This window comes from Gorilla gorilla, chromosome 5, assembly GCF_029281585.2.
Source record: "Gorilla gorilla gorilla isolate KB3781 chromosome 5, NHGRI_mGorGor1-v2.1_pri, whole genome shotgun sequence".
NCBI classification, from domain to species: Eukaryota; Metazoa; Chordata; class Mammalia; order Primates; family Hominidae; genus Gorilla; species Gorilla gorilla.
The window spans coordinates 135,271,572-135,288,236 of record NC_073229.2 but is presented as its reverse complement, the minus strand read 5'-3'; the positions used below and the strand labels follow the sequence as shown (position 1 = coordinate 135,288,236).

Genomic DNA, 16,665 nt, shown 5'->3' with positions numbered 1-16,665 from the left:
ATTAAGATTTAAATCCCCTGTTAGGAAATCTGCTGGGTTAAGGGAATTTTCAGTGGTTAATAAGTTACCTTTTTTCTAACAGAATAGCCCTATATTTTAAGTTTTTCGAGTTAGTAAGTTACCTTTTTGCTTTTTTGACTTAGGATAGTTTTGAACTGGTGAGGTGTACTCACAATGAGGTTTCCTCTAAAGTTATTTTTCTACTTTTAGCAAAGCAGTTGCCGCTACCAACTGAATGCCTTTGGCCCATCCACGTGTTACTGGGTTACGGATTTTTGATAGGATTTTGATAGGTTGTCAGTGGTCTCACTGTTTTTGGGCTACACCCTTGTTTATGCTGACAATAAAGTGGTATTGGAGTGTTACAGGGTCAGGAGAAGACCTTCAATTATCAATTATAGGTTTTAAATTTACTCTGGCTTTTAAAGGAATAGGGCACACTATTTTTTCTTTACTACTTCTATCTTTCTCTTTCTTTTTCTCTTTGACTCCCTCTTTGTCTCTCTCTCTTTCTCTCCCCTCTGTCTCTGTCTCTCTCTCTTCTCCTAGCCCTTTACAAACCTGGGGCCCTGGCAAGGATGGTGGGGAACAGGTCCTATATAACTGCCCATGTTGAGAGCTGTATGCCTAAATTGGGAGGGACACCAGGGACAAGACTCTCTGGGTTCAGAGCCTAGGGGCTTAAGGACACGGCATAGAGCTTCCTTAGATCCCTTTGGAGATACAACTTGCTAGAGGAAATGAAGGTCTGAACCATTAGTACCTAGGAGGCAGGGATTGGAGGAAGTAGATTCAGAGGTAAGGAGAATTTTGGGGCTACACTTTCAAGCAAGTTGTGGTCAGGACCAAGAGGTATGGGTCAGAAGGAAAGGTAGGGGTGCACGCATGGGTGACTGTTGAGTAGAGACTTCTGGCTGTGCCATGATCTCAACCAGCTAACGCCAGGAGTTCAGGACAACAGCTTTCTGCCTCTAGTCGGCCCTCAGCTTCCCCAGGAAAACTGAAAGTGGAAGCTGGTTCCAGACAGCCCAATGCTCCCAACCCAGAAGGGTTGGGGGCTGTTAGAAAGCCCTTCCCCAGACAGCCTCACACCTGAGTCTTAAGTCTGGTGGCCATGCTAATTGTTTTTAACCAGCTGACAGGTGCCCGGTATTTTCCTCCAATTCCAATGAAGAATAGGGCAGAACAGCAAGCGAAAGTGGTCCCATATTACTCACCGCTTTGGAAGTCCCTTCATGGTGGCCAAAATTTTACCGGGGGGTCCTTGCTCTGAGAGCTCCCAAGATGGTGGCGGGCTGCTTCCAAGATGGCGGCAAGCCTCTTCTTCTCTGACCTGGGGTTCTTGGCCTCACGGATTCCAAGGAATGGAACCTTGGGCCATACAGTGAGTGTTACAGCTCTATTCAGCTCAATTAGCATGAACCCAGGGCACTTAGCCTGTGCAGGAACAATGGCAAGCCCCTAGCCCGATTGGGAGCGGCAATGGGCACCACCTCGCTGGACCAGAGGTGCAGTGGACACCCTGCCGGATCCAGAGGGGTGGAAGTCAGCGGCGGGTCTGCGATGGCAGCAAACAGCAGTGGTGGACAGCGAGCGAAAGCTCGGCTCGAGCCATAACAAACACAGACCAGAAGAGTGTGAAGTTGCAAGATTTAATAGAGTGAAAACAGAGCTCCCATACAAACGGAGGGGACCCAAAAGGGGTAGCTCAAGTCAGTCACTGTTTTAAGTGTTTTACAAATACTCACTCATTTAATCCTCATACCTACCCTATGATGGCATAATTAGTATCTGCTTTATGCCTAAGAAAATTAAGGCACAGAGAGATTGAGTAGTTTTCTCAAGATTACATAGCTAGTAACTCAGCCAGGATTCAAAATCAGACAGTTTGGATCATGCTCTTAACCATTATACATTGCTGTATGTCTATTTAAAAAACATTATGGTGGGGAAAAGCTACTTTATTATCCTATCAGATTATATCAGAGCAGAGATGGGCAGGTGGGAGCATGGATAATAGCCCAACGGACCCAGGTCCAAGGCCCAGGTGGTGGGAGGGTAACACACTCGAGGAAACAGAGGTGCTGGTAAGTAGCAGCAGAAGTGAATGGCCCTTCTGCCTGGTGAGGCTGCAGCATGTAATGCAGAGGTAATGCTACCAAGCCACAAGGAAGCTCCACGCACACATAACAGAATGTCTAGTGCTGAAAGTACAACAGTGCTCATTCAACTGATACTCCCCCAAAAAGGGGGAGTCCATCAAAAAAAGAACAGCTTGGGGAAAGATGCTTCTAAGCACTGTTTACATGTAAACATAAAGAAACTAGCAACATGTCAGTGAACAGATCCACTGAAGACCATCTCAGCTGTCTTCTAGAGGGCACATAAACAAGTTCCCATAGTAGAGAAGAATGCCTTCACATGAGTTTAACAGGAAGACCTTCTCCCCTAGAAATATTGTGTTGACTCCACTGTGATGGGATTTCGTTTAGAACACATTCCCCATGACTATACATGCTACAGTACTAACATGTGTCTCTTGTTTTTTGTTATGATAAAGTGTGGCAGGGAGCAGGTCTTAAAAGCACACAAATAAGTGTTAGAAGCAAACTACATACTCTGACATGATGACTGTGTCTCATAACCAAATATTCCAGTTGGTAACTCCAGTGTAGGTTTTCTTAAAGAAATGATAGCTTGAACTTAATGCAAAACCTAATTTTGGAATTCTAGTTGTATAAATTATTTTCTCAGGATTTTGGATTCTGCTGTGTAAGATGACCTCAATCAGACTAAACACAATGTGTCAAAGCAAAAAATAAAAAAAAAATCACTTTGAATTTTACTTATTTTATGAGGAAGAAAAGAGAAACAATTGTCTCTATCAGTTGTCTCAGGCCTTCTGCATTGAGATTTAACAGCATCTCTACTTTGTCCTGTGGCCTTTCACTCAAGTTATCCCTTGTCACATCCAGAGGCCCAAGAGAGAAAAGGCAATTTGGATATGGGGAGCTGTCAGTAAAGATTTTGAATATGGGATTCCATCCTAAGAGTGTCTGGAGTTATATCTTGGAGGCCTTTGAATGCCATATGGCTAGTCTATAGTTATACAAATGTAAAACTTAAAAACCACTTTGAGTTAAACTGAATTTAAATACAGAATAACAGCTTTATCACTAAAATAGCATTTGTCAAGAACTTTGTTCTTTCACTGATAAAACTGGCTTTATAACATGTAACTATTAAATATAAAGCCACTGACAAGAACAAAATATTGATAATTCTGACAAATTATAATGCATTGCCAATTCACTGAAGTGCTAACCTCAATTAAAGTACCATATCAGGTAGAAATTGTTTTGCTTTTCCTATTTTCTAACACTGAACTCAACCAGCTTGATAGTTTCACATCAGTTCCAAACCACTGTACTTTTCCACTTGTGCCCCCAACCCCCATCCCTTCTTTGCCCTTTCTTGGAAGCCTGACAGACTGCTCCAAGGTCCAAATACACAGCTGTTCCTTCCAAGGCCAGCTCCAAAACTGACATGGGCTGCCTGGTAGGCATCATTCCAATCAATTAGTAATGCCTCGTAACCTTTTCATGTTTCAGTCTTTTCCTTTTCACTGGAAAGACTTACTGCCTAACTTTAAAACCTGTTATAGCATAATGTTAAATGAAAAATAAGTAGATACTCTATAACTGTGTATAAAAATGAAAAAATATGAAATATGAAAAATATGAAAAAATAAAACAATAGAAATGAATATGAAAATTGTTTTATTTTTGAATATGAAAAAATAAAATGAATATGAAAAAATATGAATATGAAAAATATAAAAACAATTTGTTGGGGTAAAGATTTTTTCTTGATTTACAAATCTTTATAATTATTATTATAGTCTGTGCAATAAAAAACCACTAAGGAGGTAATCATCATAATCTGTCACTGGCAAGCCCCCTTCCATCTTCTATAAGGAACAACACACTCTCTTTTGAATACAGAGGTATTCGTTCTCTCCTCAATAAAAAGCCTTCCTTACTGCATCTGACTTCGAGTGGCACACAGGTGGAACTCGTCCAGTAGAAAGGTTTAGAGTGTGGTGTTATGGAATTAACATCTATATTTTTTCTTCAAACCAGCCAGTGTGTCTTGATCAGCCAGCCTTTCTTCTCCAATAGAAGAGCACCGCTCTCTCTTCTTATCAGACCACTAAATAATCAATAAGTAATCATTAAACACATGATTGTGAAGAAATAATTAAGAAAACAGTCTCTAGTGTAGAGTTAAGTGTGGGTTTGAACCCTGGCATCACTGACCTGCTACGGGACCTCAAACAGATTAATTAACCACTCTGTGCCTCATTTTCCTCATCTGTAAAATGAGAAGGAAAGTAGCAGAATAATGGAGATGAAAAAGCTTGGAACTGGCTCTTCATAAGCACTCAATAAATGTTTACTATAATTATAATTATTATTAGAATGCTAACCAATTGATGACAACAGTTAAACTGACAGAATGATTCAAAGAAACAAACTTCCAAGGAAATGAAACCCTGTTTTAAGAAGAAAATTCAAGGGTATCACTGCCCCTTTTGGCCTCAGTAGAGACGAGAAAAGCTACTAACAGTCTAAAGCCTCAGAGCAAAGGCAGCAGTAATCTTGGATTGGGCCTGGATTCAGCTTGGTGAATAGGGAAGACGACCCAGTCCACGCAGGTTCACTCATGTAATCTCAAGAAGCCACAGTTTCAACAATGTCCCTCTCCATGCACAACAGGATTTTGTTTTTTCTCCTAACCTCCACTACTTCCTAATCCCTATTTTGTGTCTAGTGTTTAGAAATAGCCTTTTCACCCCTTTCCCTCTACTCTGTTTCCACCCTTCATGCCCCTTCGGACTGTTAGAGCAAACAGATCCAATGATAGATAACTAGAACCATAATGCCACTTTAGAGATGACTGCTGCAAGAATACGTGATAAATATCATCCAATGATCAGATTAGGAGTACACCAGCAAGAACACTGCAGTTCTAATTGCTGATCAGCCACCACTAGTTGTATGTCACATAAGATTCTAGCAAGAAAGACATATTTCTTCTATACCTTTATTTCCTTCACAGTACCTGGCCTAGCGCCCACCCAAAATAAGACACATCACTCCCCTGCTCAAAATCCTACACTCAGAAGAAATCCAAGCTCTTTACCCTGGCCTACAAACCCTACACAATCCAGTCCCTCTACCTCCACACTTCACCAATAAAATGTGCCACCTGTGATCCTGCCTTTCGGCTTCTGTGCTTCTGTTTCCTCCTGGGAAGTGATTCCCCCAGGTATTCATGTGGCTATGGTCACTCAGGTCTCAGATCAAATACCACTTCGTGTGATAGGACTTCCCAACTAGCACCCTTCTCAAGCATTGTCCCGTTGTACTTTCCTCAAAGTCCTTGTCACTCCATAAAATTCTTGTTGACTCATTTACCATTTCTACCACTAAAATGTAAATTCCATCAGAGTAAGCACCCTACCAGGTTTGCCCTGTGCTCCTGATGCCTAGCACAATGACTAGCATATAGAAAGGGGCTCTCAATTTTTGTTGAGTTAAATGAGTAATAACCTCTGAAAATAATACTACCAATATTTATTGAATGCCTACTATATGCCTCCACTGTTCTAAATATCAGGTTAGTGCAAAAGTAATTGCGGTTTTTGCCGTTACTTTTAATTCTACCTATTATCTCATTTAAGCTACCCAACAATCCTACAAGGTCCTCCATTTTACAATGAGAAAACCAGGGCTTTGAGAGATTAAGTTGCTGCACCATCACTCAGCTAGGTAATTGGTAGAGCTAGTATTCTGGTCTGGTTCAGAATATATAATTCATATAAAAATATAAGAACTTCTATTATTAACCACAGTGCTATACTACCTCCAAGTCAGAGTTCTTCATTTGTAATATATTAATAACCATGTCATCTCACTAGACTTGACAGGCTTATAGTGAGGAAAAATATATAAAAACAAATTGAAAAGCATAAAGTACTATGTGGATTATATTATAACATCCTGAAAGTCATGGACTGCCTCACATGACTCTAACTAGATCAAAAAGAAACGTGGTAAGCAATAAAGTTCTTTAATCTCACACTTCACCTAGGTCACAGTGCTCAGTAGTAGCATGAATATGACGCTCCTAGATATAGTTCAACATTAGTCAATGCATATTTCTACCTACTTACCATTCAGCTGCAACTGTATAAGCATGAACTATAAGAAGAAGCTAATCAAAGGATTAGTGTGAAAAGGAGGATCCATAAATACCAAGAAACACCTCCTGGCGAAGTCAACCTGCCCTTTACAACCAAACACCAACCCCAATGGCTCCTCATTCACTACATGGAAAAAACTAAGGTAAAAAACTAAGGAAAAAAAAACTAAGGAAAAAATCCAGCCTGGAACACTGTTTTAAGCAGTCTTCAAAATCTTAATATTTATTATTCTAGGACTTTAAGATAATTCCTAATTCCTATTAAAGTAGAGGTTTCAACTATAAATTTAGAAATGGGCACTATCGATTATAAATCTGACATTTATGATGAATATTACACAGATATAAACATATACCATAAAATATGCATGTGCCTGTGTTTGAACAAAGCCACTACTGAGTCAAGTTACTAATTTCTATGTCTGTCTTCTCTAAGAATTTACAACAGAAATCAGTATATAACTGTAATTCAGTGTAGAGCAGTATTTGAGTTCAAAGATTTAGGCTTGTGTCCTAGGTTTTCCAGAAAACTCCTGTTTGATCTAGTCAATCTGAGCCTCAGTTTCCTTATCTGTACAATGAAGATAATAATAATACCATCCTGCCTGTTGGCCAAGTTAGAATTAGGGGTGTTACTTTATATAAAAATACACCAGAAGGTTTAAGGCAGTAAACAGACTTTACATTTTTTATATAGCAATTGAAAGGAATCCTAATAACAAACATACAGTATAAATATAAACTCTTATGGATATTCAAGAATAAAGAGAGTTGTAAAGGATATTTATTTAACCACAGAAAAATCCAAAAAAATTACATGCCTCTATTCAGACTGTCTAGAAAAATTTAACAGAGGCAAGGGAATTTCAGGGGCAGTTTGATGAGATGTGGATAGAACAGTTTTTTGGTAAACTCATTAAGTCAGAGTTTTTCAATGAGCCTTAATCGTTATGGTAAGATGTTATATCTTACCATAAATGTGTCCTGGTTTTCCGGATCACCTTTCCAGAAATTTCATGAGGAGGTAAGTGATAACCACTCCACACCCATATGCATTTATCAAAACATATTATTGTTTCTACAAAGGTTTACTCCAAACCACTCCCATTAGGCCTGGAGATGAACTAATAAATGTCTATAATTTAATGATAATGCTGCTTTTAATGATAATGTGAGCTTTAGTGTGGTAAATTATAGATGCAGAAAGATCTTTGGATTAAAATATGTCTTTGGCAGGATTCACGGATCTACTGAGATGTTACTGAGAATTCGGAAACAAAAATAAACACTAATTCAGGGTTTAAATAAATTTTATTAGTAAAATGTAAAATACTTTAATAAGATACTTTCCTAGTTGTATTTCACTGTCCCATTATAGCTGTACTAAGGTTAAAGTATGACTGTCTTTAAAGAATTGTGCCATGTAGTCATCAGCACTTAATGATTCAAAGTCTTACTAATTAACAGTGAGAAAAACTCCCAGAAAATGTACAATGAACTGACCTTGAACTCTGACAGTTATCAATGGATGAAATTGCAGAGGTAGGAAGAACAGTTGATAAGCAGATCTATAAACATTTATTTTTCCTATAGAAAGTCTGTAAAGAACTTTTTACTTCATGTTTGTAGAGGTTTATATAATGCTAAAGATTACACTGAAAATTATTACTCTCTGCCATTCCTACTCAATTACCTAAGCCAGAATAAAATTTTGAGAATTCAACAAAGGAAAATCATTCTGGCTGGGCATGGTGCCTCATGCCTGTAATCCCAGCACTTTGGAAGGCCAAGGCGGGCAGATGGCCCGAGCCCAGGAGTTGGAGACTATCCTGGACAACATGACAAAATCTCATCTCTGCAAAAAATACAAAAATTAGCTGGGTGTGGTGGTGCACACCTGTAGTCCTAGCTACTTCAGGAGGCTGAGGTGGGAGGGTCACTTGAGCCTGGGAGGTCAAGGCTGCAGTGAGCTGTGACCATGATTGCACCACTGCACTCCAGCCTAAGCAACAGAGCCAGACTCCGTCTCTTAAAAAAAAAAAAAAATCACTCTATTGGGGAAGAATTAATAAAAGTTCTTTAAGTTTTTTTTTTAACTATAAGTATAAAAGTTAATTTCTTAGCCACCAATGAACCCCAAATAATTTGGTTTGGTCCTAACTTCACAAGAGTTGAAAGCACAGAGTTCCCTATATTTCTATGGCCAATCCTATTACCTGCAGTTTACCTACTTCCTGCCAATCAAAAAGCCCATTACTAATCAAGAACCCCTCCATCTCATGTCATATGATGAAATCATCCTGGATTTAGAGCAATTTTCTCTTAGGACCTCAGAGTATTTGGTTTGCTCCTAATGCGGCCCTCAAGCCCTCTAAAGTAGAGCTACTGGAACACAAGGCCCCTTTCTCACCTCTGACTGGCGACTTTTCTGCCCCTTCTGATCCAGGATTGACCCTCAATTCTGGGGATTCTTGAAAATTTTAAAAGGAAAAGAAGAGGGGAGAGGATTAAAGCCAATGTCTCCCAGATGGTAACATAACACAAACCCTACTTTTTTTTCTGATGAATATCAGCACTTTCTTCAGGAGGGCATTTAGGTTAGAAAGGACTCCTTGAGTCAAGGGTCACAGAAGTTACTATTACGGAAGACAAAGACTCAAATCCAGTAACCCAGGGAAACCATCCCTGCCAAGGGGCTCAGATTCAGGCTCCTATTGCCCCTTAGACCTACATCAGAATATTACTATTACTGGTTATCTGACTACTGGAACACAAAAGATATTGTCACCTCCTGGCTCAAGGGCTTAAACAGTAAACCAAATAACTGACGCAGCAGCAAGTCTTAGCCAGTAGGTCTTGCCCTGATTCTGTCCTCACGAAATTAGACACTGAGGAAGTGGACTAATACCAGACAAAGACCCTTGTCTAGAGGGAGCCACAGTCTCAGAGGTAAACTAAACACATACCTGAGCATGGATGTGAATTACACAAGTAAATAAATAATTGATTCAGTAAGTAATGAGAGGTTGAAAGGGAATGGATTCTTTTACCCTGTAGTAATCTGAAGAGACTTCCTTGCGAGCATTAAAACAACCTGAGCTATGGCCTATACACTGGGATTATCAGGCACAGTTGCTCATGAGAGAATTATATTTGACAGGGAAGGGAAGAGTGGGTTAGAGAAGAAATAAAACTCCAAAAGCCAAGTGACTATGGAACCAGGCAGAGATCAACCCCAACAGGATGAAGACAGGTGGGAGGAATGGGCCAGAGTCCAAAGCAGCACCTGACGATAAAAACATACATGGTAATAAGATCCAGATCACATTAGGCTCCAAGATCATGCTGATCCTTTCAGTTAATATGCAATATGTGAGTGAAAGGCAAGTGTAAAAATATACCATGAACAGATGAGGCAATGTTTATTTTCCAAATGGAATGAGTCTCAGTAATGATGAAGAACTGGTAGTAAATAAAATACCAACAGTGATTATGCTCAGTACCCCTCTCCAGGGGATGAGTGACAGCAATGAAGAGTAAACTCCAACCATGCAGAAAAGCCTAAAACAGTTTTCAGTGCCTGCAGGGCAGGGTCTGGGAGGTGAGCTTCTGGCCTGGCTAAGGAGGTCGCTTCTCATCGTCCTCACCACTGCTTTACCACCCCCACTCCCCTCAATAATGCGGTTTGACACCTCCCACCACCACCAAAAAAGAAAAGCCTAAAACAGAACCTACCACTTCTCTCTGAGGAAGCAGGAAGCTGAGCTGAACATGATAAGAACCCGATAAGAACAAGAAGTAACAAGAGCCCTTACCTAAAGCAGGTGCTAGGTCTGCATGGATGAACTGTACCTCAAGGATCTCAATTGTGCCCTGGAAACTTTAAAGAGCACAGGGTTCTTTAAAGGCAAGGGTTCCTCCCCAGCCAGCCCACAGTGAACAAAGGGCACTAGTGGGTCATTAAATTTCCACTTGCCCGGAAAATCAGTGACTCAGCCCAGCCAGAATCTGAACTCCTTTCCAATTGATAGCATATGGGGTTCCATCTTTAAAATCCCAAAGCATATTCTTCTTTGTCTCTGCAGTTTAGGTGGGCTTCCAAGGAATGCTGAGAAGTGGACTAGACTAAAGCCAAGATACAGAGTCCAGTCCAGGGTCAGGACAAATCATCATGCCAGCAGCTGCTCATCAATATGCCAGCACGCTGCCAGCCTGGGATAAAATGACCACCACCACTCCCCACAACACTGTGAGTCACAGACGCCTGATCCCAACCCTCCCTGAGCTTGTACCCAGGACCCAGCAAGAGGTGGAGGGTGACAGCAGAACATGGGTTTCCTCCTCTCCCATGTGACCCAGTCATCACCCAAGGTGAGGGCAACAGTGAACATGGGGTAGGGGCCAAGAAGGGCCTGGGGTGCCAGGGTACAGAAAGCCAGCTGCTGAGAGCCCATCCTGGGGAGGTGGGAAGGATGTACGTCTCATGAGCCAAACCCAGACCCCTAGAACAGCCTCCATTGGCCCACTGGGCTTAACTTACAAAACAAGATTAAATATAAAATTATTAAAAATTTTCAAGATGCTGACAGCAGAGCATTAAGCCAAGTATGGGACCCTTCTGAGCAGAGCCCTGTGCAACTGCAGAGGACACAAGCCCAGGAATCTGGCCCTGGCTGGTTCTCTGCTATAACATGGAAAAAAAAAACAAAGGAAAAGGAGGTTAGTCTGTAGCTTTCCATAAAGTTTTTTTAAACCAAGCTGTAATGGAAATAGAAGAATAACACAGAATTTCTCTAAAAACTATGTTTTTCAAAACACAATACAATCTCTTTTGTTTGTTTAAGACAGGGTCTCACTGTATCACCCAAGCTGGGGTGCAGTGGCACAATCAGAGCTGACCACAGCCTCAACTTTCTGGGCTCAGGTGATCCTCCTGCCTCAGCCTCCCAAGTAGCTGGTACTACAGGCACACGCCACCATGCCCAGCTAATTTTTATATATTTTGTAGAGACAGGGTTTCCTATGTTGCCCAGGCTGGTCTTGAACTCCTGGGCTCAAGCAACAGGCCCAACTCAGCCTCCCAAAGTGCCGGGATTACCGGTGTGAGCCACCGTTGGCAGCCACGATAAAATCTGGATAATGCTGCTGCCAATGAACTGGACTAATCCAGGCCTACAGGGTTACCAGAGTGCCTCAATTCGTCCAACAGGGAGTAAGAGGCACATGTGTCATTACATTTTGCTGGTCATTATTTGACCTATGGCTCACTTAATGTGGAGTTATAAGAAGCTGGTTGTATTGTATATTCCAAAATTTCCTGGAAATAAACATTCCAAATATACTTTGAATGAATGAATAAAACAGAAATATTTGACAAAAATATATATTTTTTTCTATTAGGGAAATAAAGTGCCTACTTGGCTGCTATCTACCCACAGACTTATAAAAAATAACTTTAAAAATTATACATCAAAATAAGCTCTATTTCAGTGGAATTCAGTTTATACCGTTAGTACTAAAGAATAAAAATAACCCTAACACCTTAAGATAAATGTTTCCAAGTCAATTCTTAAAAAACAAACACACACTAAGCACTAAGCACTCCGCAATGATTGAGACATTGAGACAACCCTAATATCTTGCTCAAATATTAATAACCAACACTATGATATGATGTTCTCTTTAAAAACAGCCAAATAATCTACAGTATCTGCTGGCTCATGGTATAAGTGAAAGTCATCTGGACCAATGCTGAAAGTGGTTCATGGACAGGCACCAGTCTGAAAACTATTACGAGTTCACAAGATAACTAAAGAAACAGAGTGTTTAGAAATAGCAGTTTAAAAGAACAATTTTATATCTGATAAATCTAATAACATAAAATACAAATAAAAGTCATTATGTCTGATATTTTTGGAATTCTGGAATGGAGGGATGCACACATTAACAGAATCAACTGGCATTTTGGCATTTCACTTTACTTCCATTTAAGTTATAAAATGTTATGTTGTGTAGAAACTCAACTATAAAAAAGTATATTTGAAAGTGCAAAGACTTCCAGAGTTATCTAAGCCTGAACTAGTCCATAAGCTAAGTTAAATTTCTAAACAGTGTCATGAAGAACTGCCATTTATCAACTCCAATAAGTGCCTCTGATTTCAAGAATCCAAGAAAGGATTACTAAACACAGAAAAAGGAGAAATGGAAAAAAATGTTTCATGAAATCCAAACTAAGGATGTTGGAAGAATGACGTCAGCATGTTTCCCTGAGTGTCAGTGTGGTTCTGCAATGTGAGGACATAAGCAAATCTCTTTTTTGGGAAATGGATACAGACATTAGTCATGACCACACTTTTTTATATTTCTAGTCTACATTTCCAGTTAATTTCTAAGATGGATGTCCCCATTAATACTACTTAATGGTTTAAGCCAACTTCATAATTAAAGACTTCACCTAATAGTTTGAAAGAAATTCCCTTATCATACAAATTGGGTCTGGATACATAAAATACTCAAAAGAAGACATTCAAAATAACAAAAATGAAGACCAGCAAGCCTGCCAGTATTATGGTTTCTAAACCAGTAAGGTTACAATGTTCTGCATTTTCTCAATGAGTGTATCTGGTGTTTCTTCTTATAAGGACACTAATCCTATCTGATCAGGACCCCACCCTTGTGACCTCATTTAACCTTAAGTACATCTGTCAAGGTCCCATCTCCAAATATTGCCACACCAGGGGTTTGAGCTTCAAAATATGGATTTTGGGGGTCACAAACATTCAGTCCATAACATATGGCTAGCATTATATTTCTACTGGCAGTGATGCTATAGAGCAAAGATCAGCACAATGTGCCCTGCAGGCAAAACATGGTCCACTGCTCATTTTTGTACACCTCACAAGCTACAAATGCTTTTTACATTTTTAAATGGTTGGAAAAAATCAAAAGAATATGTCAAAACATATGAAAACTGTGTAAGATTCCAATGTTAGCATCTAACAAAGTTTTACTAAAATACAGTCACACTCATTTGTTTACTTGTTATATGAAGCTGAGTAGCTGCAAAAGAGACTATGCAGCCTACTCTAAAATATTTACTAAATGGCTCTTTACAGAGAATATTTTTGCCAATTCTTGCTACAGAGGATTAAAATGAAGCATCTCTATATGGTCTGACTGACTCACCTCTAAAATATGTAATGAACTTTAAAAAGCAATACTATTTATCACTTTTACCCGGTTTACCTCCAAACAGGATCTGAGGAGACCTATTTTTGTGTCAGCGATATTAAGTTCAAAGCTCTTATCAGAACTCCTGGGCTAGCTTAGCCCTTCAAAGGTATGGCACATTGCTTGCCAACAACAGATAACCCACTCAGTTACTGAAATGCACTTGGCCTCATTTCAAAGTCCCATCCCTGCCTTCTTCAGCATGACACCTTCCAGTGACTGTGCAGACTTTTGGTCCTGTTCCTACTTTGACTGTTCTTGTTCTTTGGCTTTGTCTTCCTGAGGATCCTGCAAAATCTTCTGAATAAGCATGAAAATATTTCCTCAGTAAGAGATGAACCAGCTTCTCTGGTTGTGTGTGGCAGGAAAGGCAAGTAAAATTAGGTGGTGATACCTATTCTCAACTGCTTTGAGTCCTTCACAGCTTCCTTCAATAGTGGTCCATCAATGCCATTTAAAACCTGAGATAATTCACCTTTTTTTTTTTTTGAGACGGAGGCTCACTCTGTTGCCAGGCTGGGGTGCAGTGGTGCAATCTTGGCTCACTGCAACCTCCACCTCCCAGTTTCAAGGAATTCTCCTGCCTCAGCCTCCCAAGTAGCTGGGACTACAGGCATGCACCAGCACGCCCAGCTAATTTTTGGATTTTTTAGTAGAGACAGGGTTTCACCATGTTGGCCAGGATGGTCTTGATCTCTTGACCTCGTGATCCGCCCGCCTCGGCCTCCCAAAGTTCTGGGATTACAGGCGTGAGCCACCACATCCAGCCAATAATTCATCTTTATAGGTGCTAGACAGAACTGAAGGGAATGAATAAAAAGAGGTTTAAAACTACTATAACTTTCAGAAAATTTATTGAGCAGGTTATACTTCGTCTTTTATCATTTGCATTTTTTTATGTTATAATTACATTTCCTAAAATTAGCGTAGATTGTCAACAAGAAGCCCTATGAGGCCAATGGTTTGAATAATAAAGCTCATAGTAAATGTTTTCTCTTGAGATAGCAATAGATATTTGTTATTTACATTTCTTAAATTATGTTGTGCATTCTTTCATGTCTACTGTATTTCTTCTTTGGTCAACTGCCTGTTTGTATCTTTTACCTATTTTTGTTTTGGAGTGGTAGTGTTTTTAAAAATTCTATAACTTAACATGATAATGACACCAAGTCCAATGTCCTATCCTTTCTTAAAAAGCAGCCTCTAAAATGTCAGTATTTTGGCTTTGCTCTCCCTCCAGTTCTCTCCTTGAAGTATAACAGAAAGTGCACTAGATTTGAAGTCCTAAGACACAGGTTCACTGCTGGGTCCCTGGGACTTGTTTACTTACCTGTAAAGTGAAGGGGCTGGATTAATTGTTCAGCAAGGCCACAGAGGTCTAAAATTCTTACAGTCTATTAGTTTTTCTATTCTCTCCCCATTCATCACCAGCTCCTGAATTCTATCTACGGTGGCAAGATGGCAGCTGTGAGTTAATTATAGGATCTGTGGGGTTTTGGTAGTCATAAATTGGTGGTGAAGCAAAAACCAAAAACAAGAAGTATAGAGAAAAGAAATAGTACTTCATGCCCTCAAAGGGTTCAATTTCTATTAAAATGATAAAATTAGTTAAGATGCTGCCATTTCAGGGTCAGACTTTGGCTCTGTTGAGGATGTTAATTGCATTATTGCAAACAAATAGCTTCAAAGCAAATAACCAAATATTGACTAAAGTAAAGTTGGTCCAAAAATTCGGTTTATTTGGTGGTACAAAAGAATAAACCTGCACATCGGCTTTGACCCTCCCACTTTTTTTTTTTTTTTTTTTTTTTTTTTGAGACGGAGTCTCACTCTGTCGCCCAGGATGGAGTGCAGTGGCTTGATCTGGGCTCACTGCAACCTCCGCCTCCCGGGTTCATGCCATTCTCCTGCCTCAGCCTCCCAAGTAGCTGGGACTACAGGCACCCAACACCATGCCGGGCTAATTTTTTTTTGTATTTCTAGTAGAGACGGGGTTTCAACGTGTTAGCCAGGATGGTCTCGATCTCCTTACCTCGTGATCCACCCGCCTCGGCCTCCCAAAGTGCTGGGATTACAGGCATGACCCACCACACCTGGCCTGACCTTCCCACTTCTTTTATCAATCCTCTTCAATATCCCAACTTCCATGTAATTGTGTTGGGCCAACTTTCTTCTAAAGGACGAAATTAAATAATCAATACATGTGCTGCTAAAGCAATTCCAGGCTTAAAATGCTTTAGTTTTATCTTCAAAGGGGGCACTACTTTTAGTTTTCTAGTATCCCCCATCCTACTGTCTGCCATTTTCTTAAAGAGAAATTCAAATTTACTTTTAAAAGATCTGGCTGCCCACAACGAATTAGGTACAAAAATTTTTACCAATAGTGGGGGGGAGAAATCCACTCAAAATTCTACCACCCTAACACAACTATGTCTTCATTTTTCTATATTCCCTTGATCTCTCCTCACATGCAAGCACATTTTGGAGTTACAGTCATGTGGTGCATCCTGCTTTCACCAAGTTCTTCCATGTTGCTGCACAGTAACCATTATCATTTGCATTTGCATCATAGTACATAAAGTAAGTCATCAGCATTTAACCATTTCTGTATTTGGGTGCATTTAAGTTGACTTCAAATTTTTACTTTTTTTGCCCAGGTGCAGTGTCTCATGCCTGTAATCCCAGCACTTTGGGAGGCTGAGGTGGGTGGATCACCTGAGGTCAGGAGTTCGAGACCAGCCTGGCCAACATGGTGAAACCCCGTCTCTACTAATAATACAAAAATTAGCCAGGCATGGTGGTGCATGCCTGTAATCCCAGCTACTCCGGAGGCTGAGGCATGAGAATTGCTTGAACCCAGGTGGCGGAGGTTTCAGTGAGCCGAGATTGCGCCACTGCACTCCAGCCTGGGCAACAGAGAGAGACTACATCTCAAAAAACAAAAAAAAATAACAAAAACAAATTTTTACTTTTTTATAGTAATGGTATAGTGAACCTCTTCATGCATTTAGCTTTTTCTTTCTTATGAGTCATTACGCGAGATGCTAGGGAGTGAGATTCTGAATCAAGTGATGTGACTATATTTGCCATTTAAAAAATTGGTCTTGCCCAAATTATTTTACTCTAACAGTAAGGACATTAAAACCTAAGTGTGATACTAAAAGAATA

General features: G+C 40.0%; 1 protein-coding gene across 1 annotated transcript in view; it reads right to left on the bottom strand.

Moving 5' to 3' along the window:
- Positions 1-16,665, bottom strand: part of SLC16A10 (solute carrier family 16 member 10) — a 140,386-nt gene that overhangs the window by 95,271 nt on the left and 28,450 nt on the right. The window lies entirely within an intron of this gene.